The following is a 12,059-nucleotide window of genomic DNA, read 5'->3' as shown; positions in this document are numbered from 1 at the left end:
TCGGCGCTCAGCCTTCTGCACAGTCCAAGTCTCACATCCATACATGACCACTGGAAAAACCATAGCCTTGACTAGACAGACCTTTGTTGGCAAAGTAATGTCTCTGCTTTTCAATATGCTATCTAGGTTGGTCATAACTTTATATTTACCCTAGAACCTACCTAAGGATTTAACATGCATGCTCATACACAATTAAACTCCCTGAAATTCCAATATTAGCTTGTCATTGTTTGTTTACTTGTTTTTTTTTTCCCTCCTCAGTGAAGTGTAGGAAAACACAATAACAACACCTTGTTAGCTAAGGATTTAGGCTTTTAAGTTTTTAATTAATTCATTCTACAAATACTTACTGGCATTTTCCTATAGGAAAGATCTTTTGTAAGATGGAATATAAAATAACTCTGGTAGCAATCCTTAAGGATGTCTATGTGTCTTGGGGGAACTCCTCTTTGTGTTATAAAACGCCTAATGAAATGTATCTTACAGCATAACGAAAGGGGATCATTCCAGATGCTCTTTCTTTTCAAGGGCATACCAACTACTGTTACTGTTCCAGGATATCTGCTCCATCACCATTAGCAGATCCAGTAAACGTTTAGAGGATTTCACTAGATAATAAGCATAGAGGATTTCACTAGATAATATGCACTGAGGTATGTGGTATTTTCTCATTTGGTTCCTCAACTACTCAGAAAGCTTGATCCTTTCATTATCCCTTAGTTATTAGAGCAGAAAATCTGAGATTGATAGATACTATTTAACTTGTCTCAGGTCACACATCCAGGAAATGGAGGAGCTGGAATGTGAGTGCAAGTCTACAAGACTGCAAAATCTATGCTCTTTCTGCAGTACTTTGGAATGTTCTGGAATCAAAGTGAGGGCCTCGGTGTCTCTAGTCTTGGGGAAAATGGGTAAGAGGGGCTTGGGAGGAGTCAGTGCATCACTGAACTCAATAATTTGCCTTTGTTTGAAGTGAAACTTGTATTATAAAAACATGTTTTTCTATAAATTGAAATTCAAATACATATGTACATACATATATGTGTCTGCATACACACACAGGCACATTTCTCAGGTATCTCTAAATGAAAAATTCTGCACTTCATCTGTGAAGTTTTGCAATTCCTGTTTTGACTCTACTATTCATTATTACTGTTAGTGAGAATTAGTTTTCAGTTTCCCTTTGTGAAGCTTCCCTTGCTGTAAGTGGTTACAACATAAGTGATTATATGCAGAGTGGTTTACTGCAAGTTTCTATTATACTTTTCCCAGTGAGAATGGTTCTGGCAACGAGTTTATCTCCTGTTAAGCACATTTCTTCTTGGCCATGCCAAATTGCCTCAGCTATTTGGTCTTACCAGCAGTGTTAACACATGCCAGCAAGTTTCCCTGGGGAAATTAGGCAGCCCTAAGCAGCTCCAGATCTTTTATCCTCGAGTTTCTTCAAAATAACCTGGACCACTTCCAAAGTCTTCAGTTCCACCTCACTGATCCCTGGACAAGTGGTGGAAGGTTTTGAATGACCTTGATCCACTCAAATTTGAAATCACCACAGGGAACAGAAGGAAAAACTGAGAGGGAAGGATGATTCCTAAACACGACAGGTCCTCTAGAAACGGACGCAGGCCTGGTACAGGGGCCTCATGTCTTCCATTTTTCTAACTGAAAAGCTTTATCACTCATGATGTGGAGGGGGCTCTACCGGGAAGTAGTATCCTCTGGATACTACCAGTGTGTGCGTGTGTGTGTGTGTGTGTGTGTGTGTGTGCGTGAGCACACGCCCTCAGTCGTGTCTGACTCTTTGTGACCCCATGGACTGTAGCCCACCGGGCTCCTCTGCCCATGGGTTTTCCCAGGCAAGATTCCTGAAGTGGGTTGCTGCTTCCCTCTCCAGGGAATCTTCCTGACCCAGGGATTAAACTTGTGTCTCTTACGTCTCCTGCATTGGCAGGCGGGTTCTTTACCACTGCACCACCCAGAAGCATGACTTTCTATTAGAAGAGATCAAAGATTTAAAAAGCAGGGGTCAGATTCTCCATCCTTCCTTCATTTATTTGTCCAAAAGTGAATATCCAATGTAGACAAGAGACTGAAACTGTAAGGGTTTCAATTATGCAGCAGCGGCAGTGGGGATGAAATAAGAAACAGGATAAACAGCTCCTCACTCGCAAACCCTGCCATTTATCATGAACAGAAGTCATTTCAATAAAGAGGGGTACATAATAGGAAAGGAAGCCATAAGAGAGCTGAGAAGGCACACAACCCAGATGCGTAGGGCTGGACAAAGTCCTAACTTTTGACACCTATGTGCACACATCCTCAGAGATTCCGTGTTATATCTTCAGTCTCCCGGATGCTTATGTCACACTGGATAAACACCATGTACTCTTATAAGTGCTTTATCAACATTAACTACTTTTATCTTCATGTTGACTCTATGAAGAAGATGCTACCATCATCAGCCCCAACTCATGTCCTAGGAAACTGAGACCTTCCCTGCCCAAGGCCATGCAACTCAGCAGGGACCCTGAGGCTATGCTCTTACTGCTAAAATAGGTACCTCTCAAAAGATCTGGGAAGGAAGACCTGAACACTGTGTCATATTCTGCTGTGTTGGGAAAGTATAAGATGGGGGAACGATATTTACTCCAAGCTCTCAGCTTGAAAGAAAAGGAGGACACTAAGCTATTGCTGTGCTAGAAATACAGCCTGGGGGCCAGGAGAAAGGCCTGCATGAGCTGCCTGCCAGGATGCTGTGAGAACCTAATTCCAATTTCACTTTCCAGGCCAATCACAGACCTCCTAGAGTGCCCATCTCTAAGGAAGGGGGCATATAAATAATCTGTCCCCACCTTAAAAGCAATTTTTGCAGACAGCAGTTCCCCTCACCACACTTCTGCTCCACATGCAGAGGAAGATTGATGACAAAACCCCATCTCTGACAGGCAAGTCCAAAACTGCCCTCACACTGCCAGGCTTCCAGAGGAAATGAGAGCCCCGCTGGTCCAACGGGGGGAGGATCTTCTCTGTGTTGCTATTATCCATAATTCAAAAATAACTGGACCTACCAAAAGCCAGAAAACCCCAAAGAAGAGTGTGAGGAAGAAAAAATGCATCTGTCTCACAGACTAGAAAAATATCAGAAATGCATATAGGGCTCTGCGTACTCTCAGAGCAAACTATCACACTCAAAGGAAGTCCCCAGGGCCCTTCACTCACCAAACTTTATCTATGGCAGACTCTCCTTTTCAAATATCTGTCCTTTTCTTCATCCCTTCCATGCTTCTATTGCCCAGAAAACAGATATATGTTAAATACAAGTTTGACTTTTAAACGGTGTCTCACACTCTTGCGGTCTCAGGCTCCTCATCTGTAAAACGTGGGGGATAAATGAGACCTCACAGGTAGTTCCACTGTCAGTGGTGGGGTGCACGTGGCATGCCTCCTGTACTAGGGACACTCAAAACAAGCTTCTCATTTTTATTCACTTAAGCAGGTTTTGAGTTCTGGCTCATCCTCAGTAGTTTTGTGATCTTGTATATGTCATTTAACCTGGCTGAACCTCCACTGCTATCCATAAAACTCAAGGTAAAGAGGGAAAGAATTTATCATTCTGACAAGCAGAATTTCTATGAGGAAGGGAACTGTGTTTTGCATTAAAAAAAATTCACACCTTGATAAGGAGGGTCCTGACATTGTACAGGAGGCAGGGATCAAGATCATCCCCAAGGAAAAGAAATGCAAAAAGGCCAAATGGTTGTCTGGGGAAGCCTTACAAATAGCTGTGAATAGAAGAGAAGTGAAAGGCAAAAGAGAAAAGGAAAGATATACCCAGTTGAATGCACAGTTCCAAAGAATAGCAAGGAGAGATAAGAAAGCCTTCCTCAGTCATCAGTGCAAAGAAATAGAGTGAAACAATAGAATGGGAAAGTCTAGAGATTTCTTCAAGAAAATTACAGATACTAAGGGAATATTTCATGCAAAGATGGGCACAAAAAAGGACAGTATGGACCTAACAGAAGCAGAAGATATTAAGAAGAAGTAGCAAGAATACACAGAAGAATTACACGCAAAAAAAATCTTTATGACCCAGATAATCACAATGGAGTGATCACCAACCTAGAGCCAGACATCCTGGAATGTGAAGTCAAGTGGGCCTTAGGAAGCATCACTACAAACAAAGCTAGTGGAGTTGATGGAATTCCGGTTGAACTATTCCAATTCCTAAAAGATGATGCTGTGAAAGTGCTACACTCAATATGCCAGCAAATTTGGAAAACTCAGCAGTGGTCAAACTACCACACAATGGTACTCATCTCAGTTCAGTTCAATTCAGTCGCTCAGTTGTGTCCAACCCCATGAATTGCAACATGCCAGGCCTCCCTGTCCATCACCAACTCCCGGAGTTCACTCAGACTCACGTCCATCAGGTCAGTGATGCTATCCAGCCATCTCATCCTCTGTCGTCCCCTTCTACTCCTGCCCCCAATCCCTCCCAGCATCAGAGTCTTTTCCAATGAGTCAACTCTTCAAATAAGGTGGCCAAAGTACTGGAGTTTCAGCTTGAGCATCATTCCTTCCAAAGAAATCCCAGGGCTGATCTCCTTCAGAATGGACTGGTTGGATCTCCTTGCAGTCCAAGGGACTCTCAAGAGTCTTCTCCAACACCACAGTTCAAAAGCATCAATTCTTCGGTGCTCAGCTTTCTTCACAGTCCAATTCTCACAGCCATACATGACCACAGGAAAAACCATAGCCTTGACTAGACAGACCTTTGTTGGTAAAGTAATGTCTCTGCTTTTCAATATGCTATCTAGGTTGGTCATAACTTTCCTTCCAAGGAGGAAGTGTCTTTTAATTTCATGGGTGCAGTCACCATCTGCAGTGATTTTGGAGCCCAAAAAAATAAAGTTGGCACTGTTTCCACTGTTTCCCCATCTATTTCCCATGAAGTGATGGGACCAGATGCCATGATCTTCGTTTTCTGAATGTTGAGCTTTAAGCCAACTTTTTCACTCTCCACTTTCACTTTCATCAAGAGGCTTTTGAGTTCCTCTTCACTTTCTGCCATAAGGGTGGTGTCATCTGCATATCTGAGGTTATTGATATGTCTCCCATCAACCTTGATTCCAGCTTTTGCTTCTTCCAGCCCAACGTTTCTCATGATGTACTCTGCATATAAGTACTCATCTCACAGTACTCATCTCACACGCTAGTAAAGTAATGCTCAAAATTCTTCAAGCCAGGCTTCAATAGTACATGAACAGTGAACTTCCAGATGTTCAAGCTGGATTTAGAAAAGGCAGAGGAACCAGAGATCAAATTGCCAACATCCACTGGATCATTGAAAAAGCAAGAGAATTCCAGAAAAATATATACTTTTGCTTTATTGTCTATGCCTAAGTCTTTGACTGTGTGGACCACAGCAAACTGGAAAATTCTTAAAGAGATGGGAATACCAGACCACCTGACCTGTCTCTTGAGAAATCTACATGCAGGTCAGGAAGCAACAGTTAGAACTGGACATGGAACAACAGACTGGTTCCAAATAGGGAAAGGAGTTCGTCAAGGCTGTATATTGCCATCCTGCTTATTTAACTTACATGCAGAGTACATCATGAGAAACACTGTGCTGGATGAAGCACAAGCTGGAATCAAGATTGCTGGGAGAAATATCAATAACTTCAGATATGCAGGTGATACCACCCTTATGGCAGAAAGCAAAGAGGAACTAAAAAGCCTCTTGATGAAAGTGAAAGAGGAGTGTGAAAAAGCTGGCTTAAAACTCAACATTCAGAAAACTAAGATCTGGCATCTGGTCCCTTCACTTCATGGCAAATAGATGAAGAAACAGTGGAAACACTGGCTGACTTTATTTTGGGGGCCTCCAAAATCACTGCAGATGGTGACTGCTGCCATAAAATTAAAAGATACTTGCTCCTTGGAAGAAAAGTTATGATGAACCTAGACAGCATATTAAAAAGCAGAGACATTACTTTGCCAACAAAGGTCTGTCTAGTCAAAGCTATGTTTTTTCCAGTAGTCATGTATAAATGTGCGAGTTGGCCTATAAAAAAACCTGAGCACAGAAGAATTGAGGTTTTTGAACTGTGGTGTTGGAATGGGTTCAGTGGAAGGACTGATGCTGAAGCTGAAACTGCAATACTTTGGCCACCTTTGGGAAGAACTGACTTATTGGAAAAGACCCTGATGCTGGGAAAGATTGAAGGTAGGAGGAGAAGAGGATGATGGAGAATGAGATGGTTGGATAGCATCACCGACTCAATGGACACGAGTTTGAGTAAACTCAAGCAGTTGGTGATGGACAGGGAGGCCTGGCGTTCTGCAGTCTGGGGGGTTGTAAAGAGTTGGACATGACTGAGCAGCTGAACTGATAAGCTCTGGCATTAGGGAGTGGGCACCCCAGCTTCAGGGAAGAGGCATAAGATGCTCTGTGTGGAATAGATCAACTTGAAATAGAGGAGGAGAGAAAAAACTGCAAAGAGGGAAAGGAATGGCCATAAAAGATCCAGTGGGGAGTTTCTACATTCCACTAGGGTAAAAGATTTATGAAATTCTACAGTAGTGTGGTAACTGAAGGGCATTATAAGAGTAAGTGGAGTCACTCAGTTGTGTCCGACTCTTTGTGACCCCATGGACTGTAGCCTACCAGGCTCCTCCATCCATGGGATTTTCTAGGCAATAGTACTGGAGTGGGTAGCCATTTCCTTCTGCAGGGGATCCTCCGGACCCAGGGATCGAACCCGGGTCTCCCACATTGTAGACAGACGCTTTACTGTCTGAGCCACCAGGGAAGTCACATATAAGAGTAAGCTTATAAAAGTATGCTTTCCTAATTTTCCATATTAATTTGTTCATATGACCATGATGCAAACCCTTCTCTTTTACACTACATTTCAGGACAGTGTAATAACAGACTCAGACAAATTTATTAGGACTGATTTTTTTTTTTAAAGGAAAGAGCCTGAGTTCCTACTTTCAGTCAACAAAGATGACCCAAAAGAAGGTACCCAGACACTTAGGTGGCCATGGAAATAGAACTTTGCATAAACTTTGGGAAGCATTGCATATTCACAGCCTCGGCAGGTTGGTGAGGAGAGCTAAATGCAATGTTATATAGATTTTGAGAGGTAAGGAGGATCCCAACTGAAAGCTAGGCTAACCAAGGAAAATCATATTAACACGGAAGGTAAATGACTTAATCTCTGTGTCACATTATCTGTCTCTTGGTAGACCCTCCGTCCTTCACTCTCTCCTTCCATCCTTTGCATCCTTATGTAACCTTGCATAAAAATGCTCTAGGTGTACTTTGAAGTGCACACTTCTACATTGTACTCTGGCCTGCATCATTTCAAAGGGAAAATACTAGCTTGTCTGTTCAGCTACAGTGTCTTTCAATCTTCCAAATACACACTTTATTTTTTCCCCTTTTCAAGCCACATCATCCCAGTGAATATTCATCTGTGTAAAAGTGATTCATTATCACCTTTCATTTTTACCGACTATCTTATTGTTCATTACCTTCCAGAGGCTGGTTTCTCATTTTTGCCCTTGAATCTGCAGTTTTTATTTCCTCCGCAGACTACTTTTCATATCTCCTTTTACAGTTTCTGTGTACCTCCAAAACCATGCCTCCATGTCCTGTGATCAAGCCGAGCGGCAGTCACTAAATTATTGGGTATTCTCTGCAGCTTCCGAACATCAGTGTTTTCTGGCTATATAATCTGCTTGCTTTTTTCAGTGAGCCATATATTGGGAAGGATATATGGGTATTACTACTCACAAAGTTCAAAATGGAAGGGAGCTTACTCATAATAGTGCCTTTGGCTGATTTAGAGATCAACTTTCTGTTTATGATCAACTCTTATCTGTGTTGATTTTTTTTTCAATCCTCTTTGTCTTTCTGTAGTTCCATAAGACCGTGTGGCTGAGTTTCCTGTGCCTTGCAATACTATTCCTCTATCTCTAAGACCATTCTTCACTGTCAACATCTGGATTTAAAGTTCTCTCTAGCCCCTTCCTCTTTTTTGTCTTTTTTAATAAACTCATTGTACACATAAAAACAATCTCAGGCACCCTGTAATTTCTTACAGAATCTCCCCTGAAATATTCACCCTGAACATATGGCACCTCTCTCTGGGCCCACTTTTCTTTTTCTTTGAATGAAAGTCAGAAGAGAATGGATCAGTCATACTTGCCAACCCAGGAACATTATCAATTATCATCATTGGCTCATCAAAGTCTCCTGCTTTATTTTATAAATTTCTGTATTTCCTTTTTTTCACACTGTCTTATGTTCATTTGTTTGCATGTGTTCATATAGTCATTTCTCCTGTAATACTTGTTTTGTAACAGTGAATTTGTTCCAATGCCAAGGATATAAAGAAAAAAAAAATTGAGCATGGTTCAAACTTCATATCATGTGTAATTCCATCCAGGAGAAACAATAGGTGAGTGAAGTAAACTGCACCCTGCTGACTAGAGCCTGGTAGGAATACACCACACACACAGTCACACACACACACATACATCCCTTAAATATCTACCAACTACCTCAAGTCACCACGTGTGTTATAAACCATATATTCACAACTGTGTTAACAACTTTCTAACTTCAGATAAGCATCATTCCATCATCCCATAATAACTCACAAACTGCAACCTTTCCCACATTCAAGCCCACTTTCACAAGAAAACTTCTGATCTCCTTGAAAGCAAAAGTAGGAGTATGTATGCACTGCAGTGCATGTGCTTTTAACTTAATGTTAAAAGCTTAAAATTGTGCATGCTTAATTGTGCTGCAGTTTTTATTAAGTTTCTTTTTCATGTCACTGACAAAGCTTTTCATGTTCTCCCCAAAACAGTCTCACAAGTGTTGTATTTTTGTACAGCAAGATGATTTTAGAAAAGAATATGCTGTATTATGAAAAACTGACTATTTTGTCATTTGGAGAACATGTATATTTAATTTATGAAACCCACATTGTGTTATAAATGTCATTCTGCTTCCTTCTATCTGTCGTTATTCTGAGCACTATGCTTTCAGATCTTATGGTTTCTAATTACTGCATACTACTCCTCCACATTTTATCCATTCTCCCATGGGTACCCAATATTTTCTACTATAAATGCCATTAAAATAAACAACCTTGACAAAAGAAACTTTACAGATTCACAAAAACTTTCTTTCACACATACCCAGAAGCAGAATTGCTAGGTGACATGTGAGCAAACCCTTACTTATCCTAGAGTACCCACTAGCTTTCAAGAACTCATATAATGGTCTACCATCTCCACAACAAAGCATAAGCATGTTTATGACTCTACCTGAGTTCATAGCATTCTAATTTTTGCCTGTTTATCATACATTCCCTTCTTTGCCATTTCTTCTTAGTCTTTGGACACAGCTTCAGATCAGTTATGATCCTTCTGACTCAGCCCTACTCCGTAGACTCACTTTGTACCAATACACCTCCAGCTCTGCAATTCACATTATTTTCTCCATGGTCTATATCCATCCTCTGGTTACACTGATTTTGCCACCACCTTCCTCTGTTTTCTCAATAAATATTCCACCAGTTCTGCCGGCCCCAGGCTGCCTGTCTGCTTGTTAGTACAGACTGTCATATCTAATTTCCTCCTTTTATTCATTCATTCCCCTGTAAGTAAAATGTGGACACTAGCTCACCTCCAAAGATCTACCTAGCCTTCTCTCACATATTATCTCTTCTGTAAAGAATTCTTTAACTACTTCATTGAAAGTGAAAATAATCCCCTTCTTCCACAAATCTGTTACTTATTTTTTACCTCTCTGCTTTGTTAATATTTGTTTTATATATCTCTTTTCCTAAGGGATTCCTGATCTACTTGAGGACAGGGCATTTGTCTTATCTTCATTTTCCCCTCATTTAGTAGGCTCTCGAAAACTCTTCCTTGAGTGATTGCATGTATGAGCAAAAAATGAATAAATCAAATGTTATTTTGTATCAAGTACCCTTAAGTAATCAAAGTTTGCAATGCCCAATATGTTAGTCACAATTTAAAACTCTTTATTAACATAGAACAAAAAATAAGATGAGATGATTTTTAATTAAAAATCCTGTATCTTAAAACCGATTCACAAAGGAGATTGCTTGATTATTTGTTGCTTTATTTTTTTTTCTCTGAAGAGGATGTTTTATTAATTAGCCTTTCTAGTTCATATCCCTTTTCTAGAGTTATCATACTGTGTATCAGTAATGCTGGGATCTGCTAAAATTAAATATAATTGATAATGAATTCAGCAGCCAATTCTCACATTATTCTCAGGTGAATTCCAGTTGACTCAATTCATCCTTTCTCTCACAATCCCTTAGATGAATATTATTAAATATTAAATAGGAGTTAGGAAGGATTATGGTTCTGCATTATTTGTGTAGGAACATATGTTACTTTACGAGTGTGTGTGTTTGTGTGTGTGTGTGTGTGTGTGTAAATGCAGAGCCTGGCCCTCCCAATTCTCTCAAGACTACTCTAGTTTTAGCATCAGAAGTCCTGTATCCCAGGACTCACTTTCAATTCTGGGCAAGTTAAGTTGGTCATCTTAGGTATAAACCTGCTTCATTTACATGCAGTGTTTTAACCAGGCATTTAAGACTTTGTATGGTCTAACATTGATTTTCTTTTCTGTCGTATTTTTAGCAAAGCTTCCTTCAGTCTACTTTCTAGAAAAACTAAACGAGAGCATGCTCTTTACACATGCACTGCTTTTCTTGCCTGCAGTGTTGCATGTCTAAATCCCTCCTGCTTGTCAAGGGCTAGTTAAAATGTTCTTTCTTTCACCACATGTGCCTTTCTCTACCCACAGACTCTCCAGTATCAGAATATGGCTTTTGATGCGGATGCATTTCTGCCTTCAATTACAATATCTTGATGGGTCTTAATGCTTTGTCCTAAACAAGGAATTGATGTTAACCAGATGATTACATGATGTAGTGCAGACTCTGCTCATGGTATGTAAATTAATCTTGTATATGACTCATTAAATGTCCAGCTTTCCTTGTAATCTTTCAATACCAATTATTCAGTTTATTAACCAGTTTTGTTTTCCAGTATCTAATGCATGACAAATCCTTTCAATGACCATAATTATTGTATTTGTGTTTTTTAAATTCATCTCTATAACTGAGGGAGAGAGGATTGTACAACAGAATGAGCATATGCATTGAAGCTATACATACAAGAGTTTAAATTCTAGTTTTTCCTTTTACCATCTTGGATGAGTAACCTAAATTCACTAAGCTTCAATTTCTGCATATTTGAAATGGACAGAAAACATCTTCCCTACAGACATATCATGCAGCTTAAAAATAATGAATATAAAGTGTCAATAAACTTTTCAATAAAGAGATACATAGGAAATATTTCTGACTTTGTGGACCATACCGCCTGGCAAACTACTCAACAACCCCTGTAGTGTGAAAATTGCCATAGACAATAAGTAAATGAAGGAGGTGCCTATATTCCAATACAATTTGTGTCACAAAAATTGTGAGACAGATTTAGCTGTTGGCTAGTTTAGCAACTCCCGATGTGTATTAAGCACTAAATAAATGGGGACCAGTATTTCCATGAACTACTTTTTCTTCCCTTCCTGAGCATTTTGATCTTGTAGTCTTAATCCAAATTAAGCTCAAACTAATGCAGCATTTGCCAACAAATGTAGTAGGTTTAGTTTCTGGTTTTTCCATAACATCTTCCATACAAGTATTATAGGAAAATTATATGAGCCAATGTACTAGTCTATTCCTGGTAGGGACAGAACACTGAAGATTCCAGTTTTGAGAATGTTAACTCCTGATTCCCCGTTTTCCTATTCAAGTACAGTCCCCAATGCCCCCAGTACTACATCTTCTATCTTGTGGTTGTTTTTGTGTACTCTTCCTGAAGCCCTATGGACCTTAGCTCACTAAACTCCTCCGTCCACGGGATTTCCCAAGCAAGAATACTAGAGTGGGTTGCCATTTCCTTCTCCAGGAAATCTTTCTGATTCAGGAATC

Source organism: Bos taurus, chromosome 29 (genome assembly GCF_002263795.3).
Source record: "Bos taurus isolate L1 Dominette 01449 registration number 42190680 breed Hereford chromosome 29, ARS-UCD2.0, whole genome shotgun sequence".
Classification (NCBI taxonomy): Eukaryota; Metazoa; Chordata; class Mammalia; order Artiodactyla; family Bovidae; genus Bos; species Bos taurus.
Note: the sequence above shows the minus strand (reverse complement) of the source record.